General features: G+C 30.8%; 1 protein-coding gene across 4 annotated transcripts in view; it reads left to right on the top strand.

Annotated features, from left to right (window-relative positions):
- Window positions 1-23,325, top strand: part of RhoGEF64C (Rho guanine nucleotide exchange factor at 64C) — a 71,523-nt gene that overhangs the window by 8,302 nt on the left and 39,896 nt on the right. For 3 of the 4 annotated variants that reach the window (XM_069056208.1, XM_069056190.1, XM_069056198.1), the window contains exon 2: window positions 18,156-18,197. The exons of the other annotated variant lie outside the window; for it this stretch is intronic. The gene's annotated coding sequence lies outside the window, so the exon portion shown is untranslated. The remainder of the gene's footprint in view (window positions 1-18,155; window positions 18,198-23,325) is intronic. 4 annotated transcript variants of the gene reach the window in all.

Below are 23,325 nucleotides of genomic sequence, written 5' to 3'. Positions count from 1 at the left end.
TTGTTCTCTTTTTAATTTTTCTCAACATTCAGGTATTTAGTTGGTTTGGAAACAGTGAAAAGCAAATGTTTAAGAGTAATGGTAGTGCTCAAACCACGAACCATCTGTTTTGGCCGATAACTACATTACAAGAAAACCGCACGAGTATTTTGTATCTTGTTTGGGTTATTTCTTGTTGGTTTAGTATGAAATTTTTGGTTTATTGCTTTACAAAAAATAAATATGTAATGAAATAATAACAGTCTTTTAAATAAAATTTAAAAAGATCGTGTGAGAACAAATTCTGAAAAATGCTATGTCATGTAACACCGTTCAGTTTGCAATAACGACCATTTTCTAACTGGACTTATGATGCTCGTAGATGTTTTCTTGGAGTGTCGTAAACTAACGCGTAGGTAAACAAATGAGACGCGAAGACAAAGAGCTATACTGGGCGAATCGGGTCTAAGGAGTTTATTAACCTCGTCCGCAACTGCTGCCTTCTCGGCTGTACAACTGGCCAATATTGAGCCTTCTTGTATTTTGATGTCCGCTCATCTGATGCGCCTTGGATATACGGATCTTCAGCTTTAATTTGTAATTTCATATTGCGAAAGACGCAAGTATGTACTTAACTATATTACGGTTTGGTTAATTTTTAAGATACTTTTACGTGAGCACTTTTCAATTCTCATATTATGTACAGTTAAAAAGTAAGGCAAGGTAACTTCCTGTACAATAAGACTTGAATTTTGGGGACACAATGTTTAAACACTTTGAATTTACAATAATTAAATAACAATTTTTAGAAGATTTTATTTACAGTGATTTATTGTTAATGTATCTGTTGAACAAATTTAATTAATGGGCACTTTTGTGGATGAATACGACAGTTACAAGTTATTACATAAGTTTATTGGTTGTCTACGCCGACAAATAAATAGATAAATTCTGGTAAAATATGATTCTAGATCTAGATGATCATTCAAATTCAAGCATCTAAAATTAGACGCAGACATTTATTATATTCTTTTTAGTTTCAACGGATTAACAACAAATATCTATCAAAAATAATTTTTTATATATGTATGTATTTAAATAAAATTCAAACAGGTATACTTACATATTTTATTTTGAATATATTGTGGTGTTTGCCAACAATGAAAGTAAATAATTATTTTCTGTAAGTAATGCTCTAATAAACTTGGTAGTTACACCAGGAAGTTTGATCAGGCTGCAATTTCGTCGGTATGCTGGTGAATTTCACATTATCGTTTTTACTGGATATTTAAAATTATTTTTACCAAGTAAGGTTTTTCTTTAGTTTGTTTTTTTTTTAATTTTTGGTAGATTATTCTGTACCTAAATCCATTCGGCGTTGTGCAATAAAAGTAATTATATTCATTACGGGTTCGGATAATCTGATCTAGAGTTGTGGTTTAAAAAAGAGTTACTTATTTGTTTGTAAAAGTGAAAACGAATATATAATTTTAATAACTTCAAACCACACTATCATTTCTTATTTATTTTCCAATGTGGTTATGAACATTATAAGAAGTTCAGAATATAATTTTTCAATGCGAAAATAATCACTTCGAAAGATGACTCGTATTAAAACCTATGTTCGAATACTATTTTATTCAATATCTATTTGACAGTATTATCAGAATGAAATAATATTTTTTAAGTCAAAGGTAAATACAGGTGTCCCACCTAAGACTTTTAGATATTATATCTCTATTATTTGTACATAGATTAAAAAAAAAAATTAACAGCTAGATAATTTAAAGGGTGGAGATTAATCTGGCGTTACTCAAGTACCTCCAGCCTTAAAATCGCCATTTTAACTCCCTCTACATATTTGTGAATTAAATCCTTTAAGGTTTATATTAAATTGTAGAACAGCAATAAAACTTCCGCAAAAAATCGTCCCCTAAAGAAAGGGGAAAAAACCGTCGATATGACCTGCTTCCGGTTTTGACATTTGATAGTAGTGCATGGTGTTACCAATATTTAAAAATTTATGTTAACAACTTGAGACAGATGTCATTACAAATTTAATTTGAGATATTGAGTTGTTCTTTCGTGCTTTCTTGGTTTTCTGCAAATTCCTCCGTTTTCATTTAGTTAAACACGCAAAATGACTCGTTTGGTAAAAATTGGGGGGCAAAACATCTTGGAAAACTTTTGCGAATTTTGCAAAATGTTATAAAGAAAAGTTTCATAAATTGACGAGTTCTACCACTGGTTAAAATTAATGCACCTATTTCAGATACATCCTGTATAATAAAATAACGTATCAATCTACTAATAAAGTTACAATGCCTTAATATTACATGTGTACTGTCACAACGAGTATTGCTGCCATGATTGTAATAACGAGCAAATTGATAATTATGTGAAACAGTGGCAACCTCCAAACCCCATGACCATCCGCGCTTCTGCTTTTATCCAGATAATAAATGTACTGTTATACTGTCAAATTGTCTAGGATGTTTAAAAACAATAAGACAGATCCCTTCTAACAGATGTTCCTTCGCTAAAGTGTGTCTTATGATGTTGAGGTACCTACTTGCTCAAGTATTCCTCGGAAGAAAGTGAAGATTGTCTAAATCTGGTTTGGCATAAATTAGTGTTGGAAACATCGAAACCCGGGTAATAGTATGATTTTATCTTCAAGCGGTCGAAAATCGCGTCTTCGTGTATCTCCATAGAAACGATTAAAGTATAATTTTTTTTCTGAGCGGAGTAGAAGTACTTCAAGTCCTAGGAGTAGAAGTGTCCAAAGGCGGCTCGACCGAGTCAAATGTAAGGTCATTTGAAGCATTTGTCACGATTTATTTATCAGTTACAATTATCAATTACACGAAATATTTAATAATTAAATTATCTCTATTAAGCAAAAGCCTCTAAAAAAGCCAATATTACCCAATATTTAACCGATTTCACTGCGGTGTTTCATGAGTCACCCGTTGTGGGCGTGTCCATGGAATGGATGACTGGATGTCGATGTTAGATGTCAAAATAAAAAAATAGCGCAAGATGACCGTTCAGTGTTAAAAAGTAAACAGTTGTAAGTTGTAATCGTTTGGTATTCACGATATATTTTTTGATATTTAGCGAATAACTGAAATATGTCTGATACCATTGAAAACGAAATGCAATTGCACGCTTCTAGAATTGACGCAGATCGGGGCAAACTGTATGTAGGATTTAATATCACCAAAGGTCCCGAATTTTGAAATGAAATTGATGACCAAAATTTACCGCTCCAATTGTACCGCACATTTTTATTGATTATCAAAATTAATTTTTTCATACCTGTTACCTTTTAGTAATTAAAACCATCAAAATGAGATTTGTTGTCAACTGGCTATTATTACCACCAGCTTCGTTGTTGTCCTATCATTTTCTCGATAAATTAATTTGGTTCTTGGTGTATCACAACTGATAATTCTCATTTCAATGTAAGTTTCCAATGATTTGAATTCATTCGAATATGTATAGTATGTTTTTAAAGTACAGTCGATGGACAAATAAAATTGGGACAAAATTGACACTCACATAAACTCAATACATTTACAAATCTCCATCGTTTAATTACGGCTTTATCACAAATAGGTTAACTTTGATATGACCTATTATATAGACACTGACAACTATATTGACATTTCAGTAGTCTGATTTACATAGCTTCAATTTTAAGTGTCCCAATTTTATTTGTCCATCAACTGTACCTACTTAAACCAGCTTTTTCGCATGTATCTACTTCAAATGAAATTCTCATGAATATGCTTTATGAACATCCTGTCGAGTACTTGCAATAAATTGCTTTTCTCCATTTTGAAAAAAATATTTACATATATACCTCATATATTAGGTACTATCGGTGGACATTAAAAGCTGGGACATCCAAAATTTGCTCATTGTGTCTCAGACTTTTGAATTGTCACTCAAAATTAAAATTGTCATTAAAGAACTGAACTTTAATTTGATGTTTTTGACAATATGTCATAATTTTCATAACCTTATTTGTAAAAAGCCAAATTTACACAATGTATATTTTTGAATTTTGACTTTATACAAATTTGATGCTTGTCCCAGTTTTTTATGTCCACCGATAGTACGTATTTACTGCACATATCACGATTCCCTTCGCTGAGTGGTAGGTAAGTCTTTATTATTCTCAAATTTATATAAAGAAACATTGAAAATAAAACGTTCTATAGATTAAAATTAACTATGTACAGTGGCGGCCATTAATTTGGAAACACCAAGATTTTTCTATTGTAAATTGTTTGTCAATTTGACAATGTTAAAGACATGTCAATTTCGGCTGCGACAGTCTATTGAATGCGCTCAACGATAACATGGGTGACATGAGTTCATGACATAATACTTACACTATCAAATATTAGAAATATCCAGTAAACTAGATTAGGCCGGTGTTTCCAAATTAATGGCCGCCACTGTACATCCGTACGAAAAATAATAATAATTAGTGTTTACGGTGTCCTAATGATTACTGGGAACTTTTCGTTTATTTATTCCTGCATAAAGAATAGTGATAGACGTGTTGAGGATACAATAAGAATCGAATGAGTGTATGGTTTAACTGTTTTTCAATAAGTTGTGTGCGAGACCTATTGTCATATAGGTCATGAACTCTAGCTTGTCTTTTTTCCTCGTAATATACAGACTGATTCACATAACTTTCCGACCCTAACGAATTTTAAATGCAGCCGGTAATACGTTATTCAGTTATAACTTGATACCTTTATTTACTTTGAAATCTGGACACTTTTGACAATCACTTGACTTTTTTTTTTGTATAATTCTGAAATATTTTTTGTTAAGTAAAATGTGCTCCAATGACGAAAGGATCGATATGATATTGATAAATGAAGAGCCGTTTCTTAAATTAAAAAAATATTGTCGATTACATACTGCTATTTTTAAATTTTTATAATTGAGACTTCTGTGAAGGATGTCCAAATCTTACAAAGGTTTAAAATTATTAATGTTTTTGGAAGTTATGAATGAAAAACGTATTACTGGCTGCATTTAAATTTCGTCAGGGTCGGAAAGTTATGAGAATGGGTCTATATTATAACTATAAACCCTTGTTTCTACGGATTATACGTTTATCGTTTTTTGTAAAGAGAAATTAATAAAAATTTCCACCACAGAAATCTACGTTTACATAGGTGCAACAGCAAAACAGTACAAGGTTGTAGGTGTTCCACCCGTTTCCAATTAGTGGACGTTTACTCCTACCAGAGAAAACAGATTTTTTTATGTAAAACGTGTAACAATTTTAGTATTATTGGTTAAACCAATGAAGATGAGTTTTATTAACCATTTTATGATGTGTTGGTAGACATAAATTTTCAAGTGGTATTTCTTTGTTTGGAGTATGGTGAAGTAATTACAAAAGAACCGTAGCTTTGCAACTTGACCTATGATGGTCATCCAGGTCGCTTGGCGCGTCGATGTGATGTAACATTGCTCCTAAAGGTCTTCGTTTAGGTGACTACGTTGTGCTTTTCTTGCAAGATCGTTCTTAAACCGGTCACGTTGTTGTATCGTTGCCTTCTTAGTTCCTCAATTCAGATATGAAGTTTGATCTACTAAACAACTGTTAGAAGTTAGAACTATTCTATTATTGAAAGACAATAATAAGGCAACATTGCTTAAATGCTCTTTTATAATTTAAAGAATATGTACATATGTTTAGGATGAATACATTTATTTTATGTTGTAATCTGTGAGATGTAACATATTGCATAGGTTTTTAAATTTATAATATCGCGACTTTTATATCAATTGCTGTAATGTTTCTATTTTATGTCATTTTTATAAAATTTCTTCATGAAACATTATCATGTAAGCATTGTGTTGAGTACCTGCTTTGCATATTTTTCAATGCTGTAATTTATGTCAGTATTCTGCATCTGAATTAACAATAGTATTTTTTGTTAACAAGTGAATATGCAAATATTTTTGTCACCGTTAAGACTATTCAATTTAATTTCTGTTAAAATATTTATTATTTACGTTAATTTATGTTTTCTAGTACATATTTAAAAGAAAACTGATGTCTCATGATTTCATTTCAGATAATTACGAGAGAAAAATAAACGGCAGGTATGCTGCAGACATGCAACTTTTCTGTTTTACGACTTCTAACTTTCTTTGGCACAGATATAAATATTTTTATATGTGCTTGCTAATTATCATTAAATTTGTTTTGTTCTGTTGCTATTGTAAAAATTATGCCCTTATCTGATTTAATTAATGGAATTATGTACTTGGTTTTTATATTTCAGATAAAACTCGCCAGGAAATTTAAAATTTGCAAAGTGTTACAACGTTAATTGAATTTTGTATTTTTTTTACACAAAAATGTAAAATTTGTATTCACAAAATGTTTTTAAAAATTAAAAAAATATTCGTTAAATTTATTTAATATACACTTTTAAAATTTATTACACTTATAAAACTTTTAATACACCAAATTTTATATTAATTCGCAAAATTTTTCCAACAAAGATAAAATTAAAATTTTTAAGTGATGAAATAGTCAACGTTTCATATAAAATTCATAAGTTGATTAAAATTAATGGCTTTTATAAAATACAAATGGATTTTTACTATAACTACTTAGGTTGGAGGTGAAAGCACAATAATGTCACATCTTATGTTCACAACTAAAATGATGATTAGGTGCACTTACCAATTTGAGTTACCTGGGACATGTTAATATATTGCACTTAAGAATAAATAAAGCTTTATGCTTTACGGTACTTATGTATTAGTCTATGTATTGTACGAATAATGGATCTTGTCATATTTCAAATGGGAAACTATCGTGCACTTTTTGGTGCCCGGAACAAAGGCTAAAAACCGTTAGGTGAGTTACTACTCAAACACGCATTATTGTCTTTAGATATATTCACGTTTACTATACGAACACTGAAATAAGGTTAATCGCTTAATAAACATATAGCAAATTTAGGTTAGCTACAGATGTTATGCGTTTTCAAGTTTCATTGAATTACGTAATCCCTTAGTAGGAAATATCTAATATGTTTTACTAGTTAGTTTCTAAAAGAAATTACAGTTAACTTCTTACATTTCCAATGATATTATTTAGATACGGTGATTTACTTATATTTACCTATGTAGTTTTATTTAAAAATATGGGTGATTTTGGAAGGACTAATCGATAGGAATGAAATAATTCATCCTGTCTCCTACACAGTCGTCAAGCGAGTAATACATACATGGTTTCTAGATGGAATTTTAAACAAAGGTTTCATTGATTTTGTTGTTTTATGGTAGAAAGTTATAAAAGACCTTTTCCCTTAAAGAAATTGCAATTAAATACAGGAATAACCTGCTTTAGAAATATGTTGTCTACTAGAACTTCTTTGTTCTTTAAATTGCAAATGAACAAGAAGGTAATAAAATTCAATTTTCCACTGTCGCGTTAGATTTGGTCAGATCCAATTTGACAAGATAACGGTATGTTGCATAAACAGTTGCCATTCCACTTATTAGAAGGATCGACATCGCCATGTTCCAAAGAGACAACGTTAAACTACATTCTAAAACAGTAATTACAGACTTCTCGGAAACCAGTGATATAGAAATGGTTAGTTAGTCTTTATTGTTTTTTCAATTATCTTCAATCAAGTGTGGATGGAACAGTATCACCTTTAGGTATAGGTACCTACAATGATTATCGCAACTCTTCATACTCAAATTCACTACAAAATATTAGAAATAATTTATTATTATGAGACATATGTGCATAATCCCATTCCAAGTGTGCTAAGGTGCAGTTTCTGTCAAAAATTATACAGTTTGAAATAATGAAATGTTTTCTCTTCTCTTTTCGAAAAAAAACTCGAACAAGTCAATTTTAGTGTTTTAAAGGAAACATTTTTGTATAATTTTTATTTTCTGTCTTACCGTTTCTGTGTAATGACGTTATTGCCATTTGTTTTAAAGACAACCTTAGTTTTTTTTTTTGCAGATCTGGATTCGATTCTGATTTATATTTTTGCATCATATGTGACCATTGGACTGATGGTTTCTCAGATATTGATTAACCAATACCAGTACCAATTTTCCATGGAAATTTCCAAAAAAATCTATTTATTTAATCAGAAAATGATTCTTACATTTCGAAATTTCTTAATTTTAATATCAACAAACGAAAACAATTAATTAAAAGAACGTTCAAAAACACATTTTAAAGTAAAAAAACCTTCTAAATCAAATTGATCAAGATTTGATCATTTTAAATCTTCAAATGTTCTACTACAAGTTTTTAAAACTGCAACTTAATATCTTATCATGATTTCGTGGTCTAAGTTATTATTTATTTACTCTTACTACATCCAGAAGTTGTTTTTTTGGAGTATCTCGTGTTCTATCGTTCATATTTTAGTATTTCAATGGATACGTTACAAATTTTGTAAGAATGTTGTAATAAATCTTCAATAAATAAAACAACTTTAAATTTGCATGAAAATGTTATAAATAACATAATTTTTATAAATTTATATTTCAGAGCTAACAGAAAATTTTTTTCAACATATGTGCGATTTGTGAAGGTTGTATTTAACATGACATTTTAGTTTGCTTATGTAATTATTATGAAATGATAATATAGATAGATATTTCCTCTTGTTGAAATCCTGGATGTTAAAGGTTTGTCACATAAGAGCTGTGGTGCGACTGTTCTAAAAGGGTCAGTCTTTGTGACCCGAGATTTTTAGTAATGGTTGAAATAGGTATGTAATGAGGTTGGGTCAAATGTTATCGTAAAACTTTCCCCTATTATCTCAGAATTAACAGAAACTGTTAGTATTATCCGTTTTCCATTTCACCTGCGAAAAGTATCAACAATTAATTCGTTAATTTAAACTGTGTTAATTAAAAGTTTGAATTTAGGTTTTTACTTTCAAGTTCAGTAATAAGCTGTGCATCAGTTATCCACATATTTATTATTATTAACGAACTAAACTTTTTGAACGGGTTTTTCAGTTTGGCTAAAATGTGTAGTACACACTTTATATGTAATCACTCAGTTAAATCAGATTAAAATCATACTTATCCTTGCTTATTCAATTTTAAACTCTCTCCGGTGATCGTTATCATTGGACAATGTTTCGTAAGAATTGTGTAAAAGATTTAAATTAGGAATAGGTATAGATGAAATCTTCCAGAAAACAATTGTATTTTATTTAAATGTGTATTATCTCACATAGAGTCTGATAATTTTCGTGACTTTACTGTACTATTTCAAATTTATGTTGTATTATATCTAAGGAACAATAACATTTTGATAAAAATATCTTGGGTCAATCTAGCAAAAAATTCTCACTATATAATCTGTAGTCTCCTTTTATTTTGAAGTGTGTTATAATTTTGTTTTTGTTTATTAAACTTATTAACAATAATATTAATTATTGTGAAGAAAGTCTGCTGCTCTACTAGGAAAAATGCCAAAATTGTGATCTCAAATTCTTGTTAGTCAATTTTCTTGCCTTCAGAAGCAAAATTCCTAGTTAATTTTGAATTTTGTTGGTAAATATCAAATATTAAAGTCCTGATCATAATAAAGTTTGTGAAGAATAATGGAAATTTTAGGCACACGTAGTTGGGACTGGAACAAAAAATATGTTACCTACATAAATATTTATAATAGGTACAGCTAAATAATAATACATATAGCTAAAATATATTTAGCTAAAAAAGAATATAATCGTATTATAAAGTTTGTTTTTGACATTGGCTGCTTTGGGAATTGTTACTGTTTTTTTTTTGTCTTTGATGACACTATTTTTTAATTCAAATTACTAAAACGAAGTTTCTAAAAGCAACCAAGAAACTTTTAGGAAGTGTCTTCATGCTTCTTAATCATAGCACTAAAGTGAGAATAATTAACAAACTGTATGCTATTGCAACATAAGTTGTCTTAAGAAAGTAGGAGTTACACTTAAGTTAGCAGAAACATAATGCACTGTAACGATATTTATCTGTTTTTATTCCTTAATTTATCTACGTTTAACAACCTTGCAAAATGTATTGAAAATAATAAATATTAACAATGAGTTATTGCCTAAGTGAAACTTATTTAGAAAATATTGTGCGGGTGAAACAAAAAACAGCTAAAATTTTGCTCAATCACTGTCGCAGTTTTATGTCAAAATTGAGCAACCACTCCATTTTTATAAGTTTTTTTTTTACATTATTTAAGATAATTTTTGTAATCAGAAAACCTTGAAATATTGGAATTTCTGTGAGTTGGTATAGCAGTTATTTATCGTTCTCAAATAGGTCGGCTCTTTATCTTATATGTAAAAATGTAAATGTTTTTAACAATTTTTGTTGCACGTTTCAAGGTAGTGATTAAATAAAAATGAAACATAGTAGGTAATTATATATTTGGTACATCGAAAAGTCGCAAGTTGATTAATATCCGCAAATAACTTTCCTAAGTATAGAAAGAAAGTGTTTTACTTTCAGCGGCATTAACAATTACGAATCACGATAGTTCCTTGTAGAGATATGCGCGGATAGTGACATGGGAACCAAATTTGGGTCTAGGTCACCATCATAATGGGTATTATAATTATATCCACAATATTAATTGCTGTTTTATTTTCACTGAACGTTTAATTTTCTTCAGTTAGCGTGTGTTAATCACAGCTGTGGGGATGTTCAATACTGTTGATGAGAACAAACTACAAAAGGGAAAGTTTCTTTCTATGCCACTGCTCATCAAAGATCGTTAAGATAACATTGTAAAAGTACAAGTTTGTTTTTGTGAATAAACTTCATGTGGAAGTGTGTGAAATATTGAAAATAACTTGTTAAAAGTTTTATTTCCTGCAATAAACTTTTAAATCGTATTGTTTCCTTTTGTTCTACTTAGAAGTCTAAAGCGGAATATTAAATTTTATCCGTCATGCTCTGTGAATAGGAACCGTTATTTATGTTTATTTTTATGCTTTTGTTGCAACATTTTTTTATTAATCGAATGTTATTGATACAATATGATATGATAAATATAATCCTAGAAATCACTTCCTTTGCTTGGATTTTATGTTCTTCTCGTGGCTTTTAAAAAATATTAAATATGCATTTGCAGTTACTTTGTAGAACGTATTACGAGAACGTTTTTATTAATTATCTGCCATTAATGTTAAATTGCTTCTAATAAATTATGATTAGTAGCTAAAGTAAATCAATCGTTTGGACAGGAAAAGAGATAATGATTTATATAAGAGCAAACAAACATTCTTTGCGTACACGCTTCATTAGTCTGTGATTATAATGAATTTGAGACGGGAAAAATCGACTAGAAAGAAAACGGCAAATGGGTTGAGATAGTGAGACGGGAGACGTAGAAGCTCTGTGGCTTCGTTGTCTTTAACTGATTTCTCGATACCTCTATAAGGAACTTCCCGTTAATTAACCACGTTTGAGTTCGTTTCTTTCTATGAAAGAAATTAAGTCGTACATTTTCTTGACACTGATCTTGTAGACGATTTCTTGCTCATTAGTCATTACGTAAAAAGACATTGTTTTACAAAAAAAAAAAAAATTTAATTAATCTTGGTTCAGAATGATAAGCTGACCAAAAAACACAGACGAAACATTACATGTGTTGATTAATCACATTTACGTACAATAGGGTACCTACCTGCTTAGTTCGCCATTTTAATGGTAAGGTTAGGAAGCCGTTCTCTACATTTTGATATTATGTTTATACGCGTTACTGTATTTTTTGTAATGGTCTGGTACAAATCAATGTCAGAAGCGTGAAACTTCCGTCTAGTTGTGAGATCTTGAGTTAGCACTGTATGAAAAGACGTCGTTTCTGAGATTCACTACGAGAAATACTAGACTGCAGTTAACAAATTTGAATTCAAAGGAATAATATTATAACTGGTAATAAATTTGAACTTTCCACTTCATTGAAAGATTTCTTTTGCGTTTTTTTAGCAAACAGTTACTTATTTAAAATCAGTAAATAATTGAAGGACTTGAGAAGTGAGTCAGTTTTTTTCTGAAAGTTTTCCAATTGGGCGCCACAAGGAACGGAATTTTGTGAAAATTTTTAGATCATAAAGTAAATTTAAATTCTTTGTATGGCATTGTCATTTAAGAATGACAGGTATGTGTGACTAATTGTCAAGTATACATTGCCAAGTAATAAATATAAGAGCAGCAACTCTCGATGCCAGACGTGCGTTGGAGGACCACACCTCAGTCGCTTATTTACATACCGACTTGCCCTACTGACATTACATAACTGTATTTAATACCAAACTCCGTACCTGATTCTATGACACGTTTTAATTAGAACAATAGTAGTCATTTGTCGTCACCTAGAAAACGTAAGAGGAATTAAGAAATAGATCAAAATTAAATTGCTCACGACAATTTAATCGGTTCCTTTCGTGTTGCAGAACTGATTGTTGGTTTACTTTTTGATTTGCCTAATAACAGTGTTCGTTAAATAGGTATCTAAACGAAACAGGAAAGCTGTGGTTATCGTTACTTACTTCATTTGGTGATCAAAAGAATTGTGCAGATAATAGATATTTTTATTTTTATTTTTATAAAATTAAATGTTTGAAATTGTTTCTTATTATAAAATTGATATTGCAATAAAATCGTATTCTATGTCATTGTATACAGGGGTATTCACGAGTAATGATGGACTAACAACGCCCCGACGCAACCAAATAAACGTATTTCTCAAATGAGTATATACCAATTGATCTTTTTATTTTTTAATGAATCCAAGACTGCTTTTATTAAGACAATTTTCTGTCGTCGTTACGTGACATCTATCAAACCTAAAATGTATTTGTGTTTAAATAAAAATAACGTATTAATTTAGATGTCAACTATGTTTTAATTAAAAAAAATAAACATATATGATCCACGAAGGCGATGAAAATGTATAACTGGTTGCGTTTCAATGTTTGTAAGGCCCATTATTAGGTACTCGGGAATAACCCTGTATTGTAAAGAACACCTAGATTACTGTAGTGGGTCAATTTCATTTTATTTCAAATTTGAATAGATGAAACTTCGCACGGTTGTTTTTAAATGTTATATGCGTACAACATATTAATGTAAGTTATGAAACTGATAAGATATACATCACTGAAAAGTATGTGTTACATCCTTTTATTGTGATATTGTGCATAATTACTTTATAAATTAAAACGGCAATTTGTAGCATAACGTAACCCCTATCCGGGAAGAGCAATTAACAGGCCATGAATCTAACGTGGATGTTGCTCAATTATTTAAGTCCTTCGAGTTGAGGCTGGGTCGCTGGGTTATGAAAAATATCCACTTTATTATAAGACTCTATTGAACATAATTCATTATCAAGTTGATAATAATTCATTATCAACTTGATAATGAATTATTTTCAATAGAGTCTTATTATAATAAAGTGGATAATATCAACAGTCTACTGATGAATATGTGAAGTTTATGAATATAAAAATTTTGTTTCAAAAAAATATATTTCATTGTTCACGCACATCGACAGTTTCATGATCATGAACATGATAGTATGTAAATTTTATGGGGACTTTTCACATTATTCTAACCGTGTACGTAATCTTAATGAATGGGTGGCATTGTGAGGTGACTTGGACAAACGCATCCAAGTGCAAGGATTTATGTAATTGTTAGACGACACGTAGACAGTAGACACGATGATGAGAATGTAATTGTGTGATGGAAAAAACTTAGTTGACCGCAATTTCGGTTGGTCTTTCCTCACAGAATATGAAAAATGGTGTTATTAGGTACCTTGATACTTAGATACTGAGTGCTATTATCGAAATAATGTTACAATAAATATAATGTCCGCATTTCACTCCCGGTAGTTTTATAATTACTGTTGGATTATAGAGTTACGTTCAGCGATCAAGTTCACAGATGAGTTTAAAAAAGTAGGACGGAGTATCAATTCAATAACTGTTTCTTAATATGCGCATTTGACCACTCATCTAGGTTGGTTGCTTCTTTCCAGTAGATATTTAGAAGATGGAAAAACTTGTCAAACAATTTTTTATACCTAAACTTAAGGCTTAGATAATTAAGTAGGTATACCTACTGTAAAATAACATTAATCTTAGTTTGACTTGCAGGTTTTTAAAGGTTAGAAATAAATGTAAGTAAAATTAAGTGACAAAAGGAAGAAACGAGAGCATAATTCCACCCAGACTAAAAATTATTATTGGAAGCAAGGTACATATTTCTATTTTTTTTTTTAATCTGTGTTTGAAAACCAAAGTAACAATGCTGCTTTATGTAGGTAGGTATGTTTATTTTTACATTAGGTATTGAAAACTTTATTATATTACTATTCCATTCTTAAGTATGCAGTATAAAGAGTGTTTTTTTTTTTAAATTTGGTGTCGAAGTAGGCGTTGGAGAGTCGATTGAGATCGCACCACTCGTCTAAAAGCGTAAGATTTAAACAGCTGATCCGTGATCCGTTACCTGTATAGTGCGTTCACAATTGACAGTTCAACGCCTACTTCGACGCCAAATTTAAAAAAAACACCGGTTAGAATAGCATAGCCACTATTTTCCCGTCGTTGATTGGTCAAAATGAGAGAAAAGTTTACACCAAGGCAATGTTCGATTTTTTATAACTATAGTATTGCCGTTATAACTTTTTATCTGCTCCGCCCCCTAAAATTGACCAATCAGAATCAAAGCCAGATTCAATCTGTATACTTTTTCATCACATTTGCCACGTAAAAAAGTTAAGGTTAGAATTTTGCTGTTAAGTTCACAATTATTGTTTTAGGTTTTAAAAAATAAAATGTCATTAAGACAATTCGAATGTCAGAATTTTTTTCCGTGTAAATCAGATCGTCTTAACAACCTATTTGATTGGTAACTAAGAAAATGTAATGGGCGGGGCAGATAAAATGTTACGTTGTCCTTAGTATAGAATACCATTACCGTAAGTTCTTTTATGGCTTTTTTTTTGTTAATTTTTTAAATTTAAATTTACGGCGTTCGCCAGTGTGAAACGTTCTCCATTCGAAGCGACATCTACTACATTTTTAAATGGAATGGAGTGTAGATTGTTTGGGGTAAAAGTAAATTAATGTGGTATGATAATAGATAGTCGGTCTGTCTTTAATAATAACTTATTATTAGCATATGGTTTTTAATTAATTTTATTTATAAATGAAATAAATTGTGGTGCTTAAACCTTGAACCGTTGTAGAAGTTTTGACCATGAAGTTATTCTTGTATTAGTTATTAGTTAAGTGAACAGAGATAGTAGTAATGGTTCTTGGTATTTTTAAATTTAACAATAACAATACATAGGTAAATGTTTATCAATACATACTTTTTGTAAAACCGTATCAAAATGAAGTACTTTATATAGTAATTTGCGGGCGTAAATAATGCCTTTTGCGCCCTAAGCCCTAAAAGAACAACAATTAATTTTAATAGATATTTTATTTGTTGCATCACATTGGCAATCAATAACATAACTCTTGATTTTTGAGAACGAATCATGTCATTTATTTTTTAAAGCTTTAAGGTGGATTTAATGATTTATGATTTTACAATAGTTATTTATGATGTAAGTGTTAAAAGTGAGATTTTATTTTGCAAGTGGAGTAGATTGGGAAACGAGCGCAGCGAGTTGACCAACCCCACGAACAAAATAAAATCACTTTTAACACGTCCATCATACATCTATTTTTTATACAACTGGTTTGCATTGCATTAAAAAACGCAGTCGTATTTTTGATGTTTATTTTAATTTCTGCGGCAAAAATTAGGTAGCTAGTCTTGTATTGACATTTGTTTATTAGAAACGTCAAAAAAGTTTTCATTACGTTTTGTAAAACACTTTCAATTCCACATTATTGCATTCGTAAACATGGAATGCAAAGAAAACGACGTTAACGATGCCGATATCGACGACAGATTTCCCGCAGATATTGAAAAAGCGGCAAATAGAGCCACTTTAACATTTATAAATAAATAAAAAATAACTAGTGTTAAAAATTTTTTTAACACGGTATGTTATAAAGAGCAATTTTTAATCAAATTAGCTTCCACTAAAAACGTCACTTTTAATGTCAGTTGTTTAAAAAAAATATTGTATGCATTTTATTCGGGCGTGAACGGCGATTTTGGCCCTTTGGCGTCTTATAATCCCTCGGCCCTTCGGGCCTTGTGGTTATAATTCCGCCGCGGGCCAAAATCGCCTCCTTCACGCCCTTAATACAAAAATATCTATTTCGGATATATCAAAAGATCTGTGTCGAACTAAAATTGATGTTAATTATCTCATAATAACCATTCCATTTAAGCTTTAAAGTATCATGAAGCAGATAATATGTTTGATTTAGAAAAAAACTTACTATGTCCATCACTACTAATCCCAGTATCAGGTTTTAAATACCTAGCTCCTGGGTACATACTTTAAGATCTTTACAGCAAAGCGGACGCAATTTTTTAATTTAAGAACCTCTTAATTTCTGATAGGTATTATTATTGCTCATTTTTGAAGTGAAACTTTTTATGGGAGGATCTTGAAATTCTGATCGGCAACCTTTTTGTGTGACGAAAAGTGGTGGGGGTAAACACTATTGGGTCGAGTGGAAGCAGTGTCTCTGTCTTTGTCACACTCACGGCATTTATCGATAATGTCCTCTCTTTGATTTGGAGGCTTAAAAATGAGCAATGAGTTACGCATTTCGATATTGTTTAGTGTTATCCTTGTTTATAATTTATTTTCTTCATTAAAATATACAATTTTGTTGTGAATATGCTATTTAAAAGTGATTGATGAATAATTACAATGTTTCCCTGTAATACAAAAGTTTCACTTCTATCGTGCGTCTTTACGACACATTCTGTTTTTTTTTTATGACTAGCAATAAGTAAAAGTTAGTAGGTATTATTGAAAACTGATAAATAATATTCACCTTAAAAGTAGGCATGACAGTGGAAAAGAAGTGAATCGTGACATGGTACTTTGATATACGCGGGTAGTGCGCGGGAAACTCCTTTTTTGAAACAGGTGCCCTGAAGCTCGAAGGGGTCGTAGAGGCTGGGGAGTAGTCTCATTTGGAGGGCATAGATGGGAAGTTTGTGTTGTAACAGTTTTTATTTGCAAACATGCATTTTTCGCTTGACGAGCGTATCTAGTTTTTCGGTGGAGGCCTATTTTTGACGCGGTCACTCCCTGGTTCAGGGAACTTCATGAAAGACACCTTCACTCGGACAGGGTCACTGTATGGTGCGCCATATCAAGAATAAGGATCATCGGCCCTTACTTTTTTGAAGAGGGCGGTCGTGCTACAACAGTAACTTAAGCTCATTATTTCACTATGATTCAGGATTTTTTCATGCCAGCTCTGCACTGAAGGATGTGTGGTTCAAACAAGATAATCACATTTATACCGAGTACCTATTTCATAATTGTATGGCAATATAAAGTTACGTTTTTCAAATGCAACATTATTACAGACTGTTACATTTGGTTAAGTGCAGTTTTATAGTACGAGTTTGACGTTTGACGAGTTTGTGTGTAAATTGGGCCTTTTTTGGCACGCGTGAGCCATTTTAAAACTCGAGTGAAACGAGCGTTTTAAAGGCCCACGAGTGCCAAAAAAGGCCCAATTTACACACAAACGAGTTGAATACAACGTTTTTTTGTTCGACGAGCCCCCTAAAGGCTCCAAATCGCTTAAAACCTTTAAAATTAGCTTGACGTTTCGTTTTGACAAGTTGTGACATTTATCAAAATCCGTTCACATAGGAGAAAATTCTCAAATTCTGACAGTGTCGAACAAAAAAATAAATTTTTACTAGATTATATAAACTGCTTTTAAATGATTTCCTTGAAGCTTATATTAGATATAAATGAATAAAAAACCATTTTTAATGAAATTAGGTATTTCTGGATGACGTATGACGTATGTGTAGGTATCCATTTATTAACAATTTTAATAATTCAATTTTCACTTTTAATTTTTGCATCATTGCAAGTGTTTTTACATCACCGAATAATATTTATTGCGTCACTTTGTCGCTATTTATGTATTTATGTAATTATAAGTTTTGCTTATTTCTTTCAGGAAAGTGAAACTGGAAGAGGCTGCAAACCATAACAAACAAAGGTATGTGTATTGCCGTCCTGTTGAATAAAACGTTCATAATCAAAATGAAACCGATAGTGTGAAATATTATCATTTAATTTGTTATCAGACAATATGTTCAAGAATGCATCGATTGTTAATTAATCAATACTTCGACGGGGGTACAGTGTATTATGTGTTGCATCCCCTGCAGGGTGCTATTCAATGTTCTGTACTAACTATTCACTAGACTCTAGCGGCTAGAAGAAGGTTTCTGTATTGTTCTTTTGTTAAAAATTGTGTTAATTGATCCTGATTTAACGTTTGTGCAATTCAGGTGTATGGTTAGTTTATAGATTAATTTAATTTTGTCGAAAATATGTTTGCTGAGAAAACAAGCAGTCTGTAATTTGTTTTTGATATTTTTTTAGATTGGAAAAATGGTTAAAAAGTCGCTTCAGACCTGTCTGCTTACAAACTTAGTTGTAAGTCAGTAAGTTATTTTAACACAACTATGAACAAATCTAAATTAATATTATAATAATATTAACGATAAATATATTTTTGCTGGATAACAACCAAAATCAGCTCGTTGTTCTTTTAAATTTTTTTCCTAATGACACGAAAAAAAAAACTAAATGTACCTACTATAAGTTTAGTGTTTTTTAAATTCATAGAAAATGTATTTATTTTAGAGAAAGTAACAATTTTTTGTAACAGCTTCTGTATGACTGAAAACATAGCTTAGTGATCTATTTGTATTATTTCCAGCGCGATAACATCATCTTGTATCAAAATCAAATTTTCATGTTGGCAAATTATTCACAAATACGTAATTGTAAAATATTTATGTATTTTTTTTCTCATATACATAGTGTTTTTATATTTAAAATTTATATTTGCAATATTTTCAGGTAAGAAAAGCAAAACATTATAATATACATAAATTATTAAATAAAATTTAAAACCAATTAAGTATTATGGCAAAAATACGAAGGGAATTTACAAACAACTGCCAGATGTTATTAATAAATTCTGTACAGTTGTCTCATGTTTTATTTTGTTTCCAGCGTTTATCCATAAATTTAATAAACCACTATTAGCCTTGCACAAGAGAACTGTTTTGCAAGACTTTAAAATAGTGTTCCGATAATTATATCGAGATTTTTTTCTGAGAATGTAAAAAATCCGCCGTTACAAGCTCCAATCATTTTGGGACACCGGTATAGAGGTGATTTTTTTTTTGTAATATAATATATCCACAGGAAGATATTGATACATCAATACAACCATATACAGGGCATTATAAATGATTGTCCCATCGCAGTTGGCGTTGGTGGCACGGTTTAATGTGCCGCAAGCCTTATAAAATGAGTGAGACTAGTATCGCCGATAGGTGGCGCTCCTGGCGGTAGTGGAAATCAAGTTTACTAGTTTGGCTAACGTTGCGAGGCTGTGGCACATCCAAAATTTGTGTGGGTTTTCAATGCCAACTGCGATGGGACAATCATTTATAAATGATCCTGTATTAGTTCTGTCTACACTAGTAAAAAATTATTTTGAGGAAGAAGAAACTGCAAAGACTTATGTATAAAACTTTTTTAACACATTTTTCAGTAATAAATATATGTATAGTGGAACCAGAAATATAGTGATTTTATGAGGGATGGAGTACATTAACTTGAGAGGGTCAGTTATGGCAGGGCAATAAACTTCTGGCACTCGTCGCGCGACTGGGCTCACCTACCTTTGTCTCCGATGGTCCATTTTCAGACGGCTCAAAAACATCTGTCATAGAAGATTTATAACTCTCTTTAAGTTGGTAATAAAAGTGACCCCAAAATTGTAAAAGAAATTATCGACCAGAGTCCATAAAATCACTATATTTCTGGTTCCACTATACTTCGCTAACTTAAGTCCACAATTTCAGGACGAAGGGTGATTAGTTTGTAGTTCGATTGGTACCATGGGTAACAATGTAAATATTTTCTGTGCTCTTTCCGATCATAGCATGTATTTACCTATTCTTGACCTTTAATTATTATGTTGTAATAAAGAATCTGCATAATTATTGTTAAATATTTTAAACTTGAAATGACTTGAGAAATATTGATTAAAATAAAAAAAAGGTTAACATTAACCTGTTTATTAAATTAGCAAACCCACACAATGTTTGGTTTTTACCATGGTCTCGGGTTTAGCAGTTTCGCTTTATCTGCGCGGAAAATTCCGGCTTAAAGAATAAGAATTAAGACTACCCCACTGGAAGAGATTTATTTTTTATAGTTATATTTATGTATGTATATATTTATTAAAATCAAATCATGTACATTAGAATTAAGAACTGCTTTTTCTTGGTTGTAACTGTAAAGAACCTTTCTTATACCCATGTATCTAATTGTTAAGATTTTGATAGATATGAAAGTTAAACAATCCTACTAGCTTTGTGATAATATAATTTTTTTATATAATCAGGGGCACTAGCACATGCCGCTAATTTTAATTTAACATGATTTTAAAACAAAATATTTAGAGAGTGATTTTTTTCTTGATATTAATTTTTAAATATCACTATGGACAGTGCAACATTCATAAAAGCATTGGCGGCGAAAAGGTTATGTTTTGAGGAGAATTACAGTTCCATCACCTTCTCAAATAAATAGATGACAGCAGAGGAACTTTCACAGATTTCGTAATTTGTACAAATATATTCTATCTACAGGCTGTCTTAAGAAAAACGGCCCACGCTATAACTTTGCTATTGATGACCCAAATGAAAAAAAATTACAGGAAACGAAATGACTCTACTAAAAACACTACAAACCTGAGTGAGCATATAATTTTTATATCATCTACCCATTTATGGCCAATAGGCAACTTTTATTTTTCAAATGGTAACCTATAATATTTTTTATTGATTCTGTTAGAGTTTTTTTTCTGCTTATAATGACATAAAAAACTATACCCTTTGATAACAAAATTTCCGAGAAAAAAGGAAAATATGTTGCAGACTGAGAAATCCCGATAATTTTCTGTTGGTGATCACGAGTATCTGTTGTTGTAAAAATTCTCGACTGCGTAGAAGGAGGGAATTTAACGGCATACACGAGTGGGTCACTAACAAAATTATCTGGAGCGCAATTCGATATGAGTATTTACCGAATGTTATTTAAATTTATTAATATTATTAATAGAGCATTTTCATAGGCCAAATTTGTAATTTTGTAATACTCATATTAAGAGTTTTCTGGTAAAAATTATGGGACAATTAATTGTTAAATGAAAAAGATAGAAATAATCTCCCATTTATTTTTTGTAATATGTAGTAATTTTTTTCACTGAGATTAAAAGTGCAGTCGTTGACCAAAATAAAATGGGATAAAATTTCGATTGTGTAATTCGATATTTTTGCGAAATTCATCTCTTAGGAAACAAGTGTCAAAAATAAAAAAAAATCTGTTAGCATTTATTTTAGTTTATTAATGGGTATACATTTGAGAATAAAACGTTTTAATTTACAATCGCAAATCCATGTTCGTTTTCCTACTCCAGAGAACCAAACAAATGAACAAGTTTACCGACAGTTTTCAAAAACTCACAATCATTTAATTGAACATAGTGATAGTGGCAAGGTGACAAGTAAGAAAACACAACCTAACTTTTTGTAGATCAAACGTCAAGTCAAATCAAGTTGTAATCTGAGACACATACGTCCCAGTTACACTACACAAATCTTTGAATTGTGAAACTGTCTAAGGTAACACTTTGTCCTATTTTATTTTCGTTAACGACTGTACGGTTGGCTTAAAAAAAACGGGAACTCTCAGAAAAAGTTCTGTCAGATTTTATTAAATTTCATAGTTTGAAACGGCCTTTTAGAATTTAGGTTAAAAAACTGCACTTATGTGTCAGAAATACTACTGTCAAACAGACACAAATTGACATAAATTGACAAATTAAATTTTCAGTTCACATTAGGTCAAATTTCATTTCCCGTTTTTTTTTAAGCCAACTGTACATACATATATGTTTACTTGCTATTTCTGTATATGTACTTATAAGTATACAGTAATTATGTTGTAACTAACATGAATGACTTTGCAAACTTTATAAAAAATGTGGAAAGGTGTAATTAAACATTTTTGGGACGTAGAGTTGATTATTATTGAGAAAATGTTGATCAGTTGTAAATTATTATGAATATTGTAGGTAGGTACTTATTGACAACAAAACCGGATCTAAAATGTAACAGGATCAGACACAGCAATTTAGTAAAACATAGAATTAACATTTGTTTGTAGAAAAAACTTTTGTGTTTTGATCTATTTCCATTTATGTTAAAAAACGGGGGCAATAATATATATTTTTGCTAGGTGTAGGTAATAATTCAAAATCTAATTTTGGACAGAAAGCTGATGCAACTTATTATTACATATTTAAATTTATGCTGGTCTAACTGAAAAGTATGACCAGATTTTAGTAAAGTGTAGGTATATGTCATCAAAATGTGAAAAAGTTTTATCAACCTGGAACGGAAAACTAGAAACTGTTCTGCAGGAACCGTTATTATACTCGTATAAACAAGGTTATGATGTGACGTGATCTTTATGCTATTAGCAGAGAGGAGACTAATGTTTAAATTAATAGGCATAGCGTTAAAAAAAGATTACGAACGTTAAGTTAATGTTACATATTTGGAACTCGAAGATAAAAATAACCGTCTAATGTAAATACTTATTTTTTGAAAAAAAAAAAAAAGAATTTACCTTGAAATATAGAGCAGATGACAGACGTACCTACCCATATCCATGAGAGATAATCACGGCATTTATAGACATTTTTTTTTTCAATGGGTATGTCAGAGTGCTGTCATTCTTTGTGGAAACATGATATTAAGTCGAAACTTCCCTGTCCTTCGTTCAGCCTCCAGACATTCCAATCTTCCGTGAATGTTGAATAGTAATTGTAGGTTGAAATATTTATTTGGTGAAGGCTCTATATGCCAGCATAATGAAATAATAGACGTGACTTTCCCATCAGCTGATACTAATAAAACAATTAATACAATGGTCGAAAAAATTTCAGATTGCCTAAAATATAGTTTATTTATAGAAGCACCAAAACGTTAATGTGAACTGACGTTGTGTTTTACGGATGCTCTCTTAAGAAA

The sequence above is a fragment of the Tenebrio molitor genome, chromosome 1 (assembly GCF_963966145.1).
Source record: "Tenebrio molitor chromosome 1, icTenMoli1.1, whole genome shotgun sequence".
NCBI lineage: Eukaryota > Metazoa > Arthropoda > Insecta > Coleoptera > Tenebrionidae > Tenebrio > Tenebrio molitor.
The sequence above is the reverse complement of the archived record's forward strand: the minus strand, read 5'-3'. Positions and strand labels throughout refer to the sequence as shown.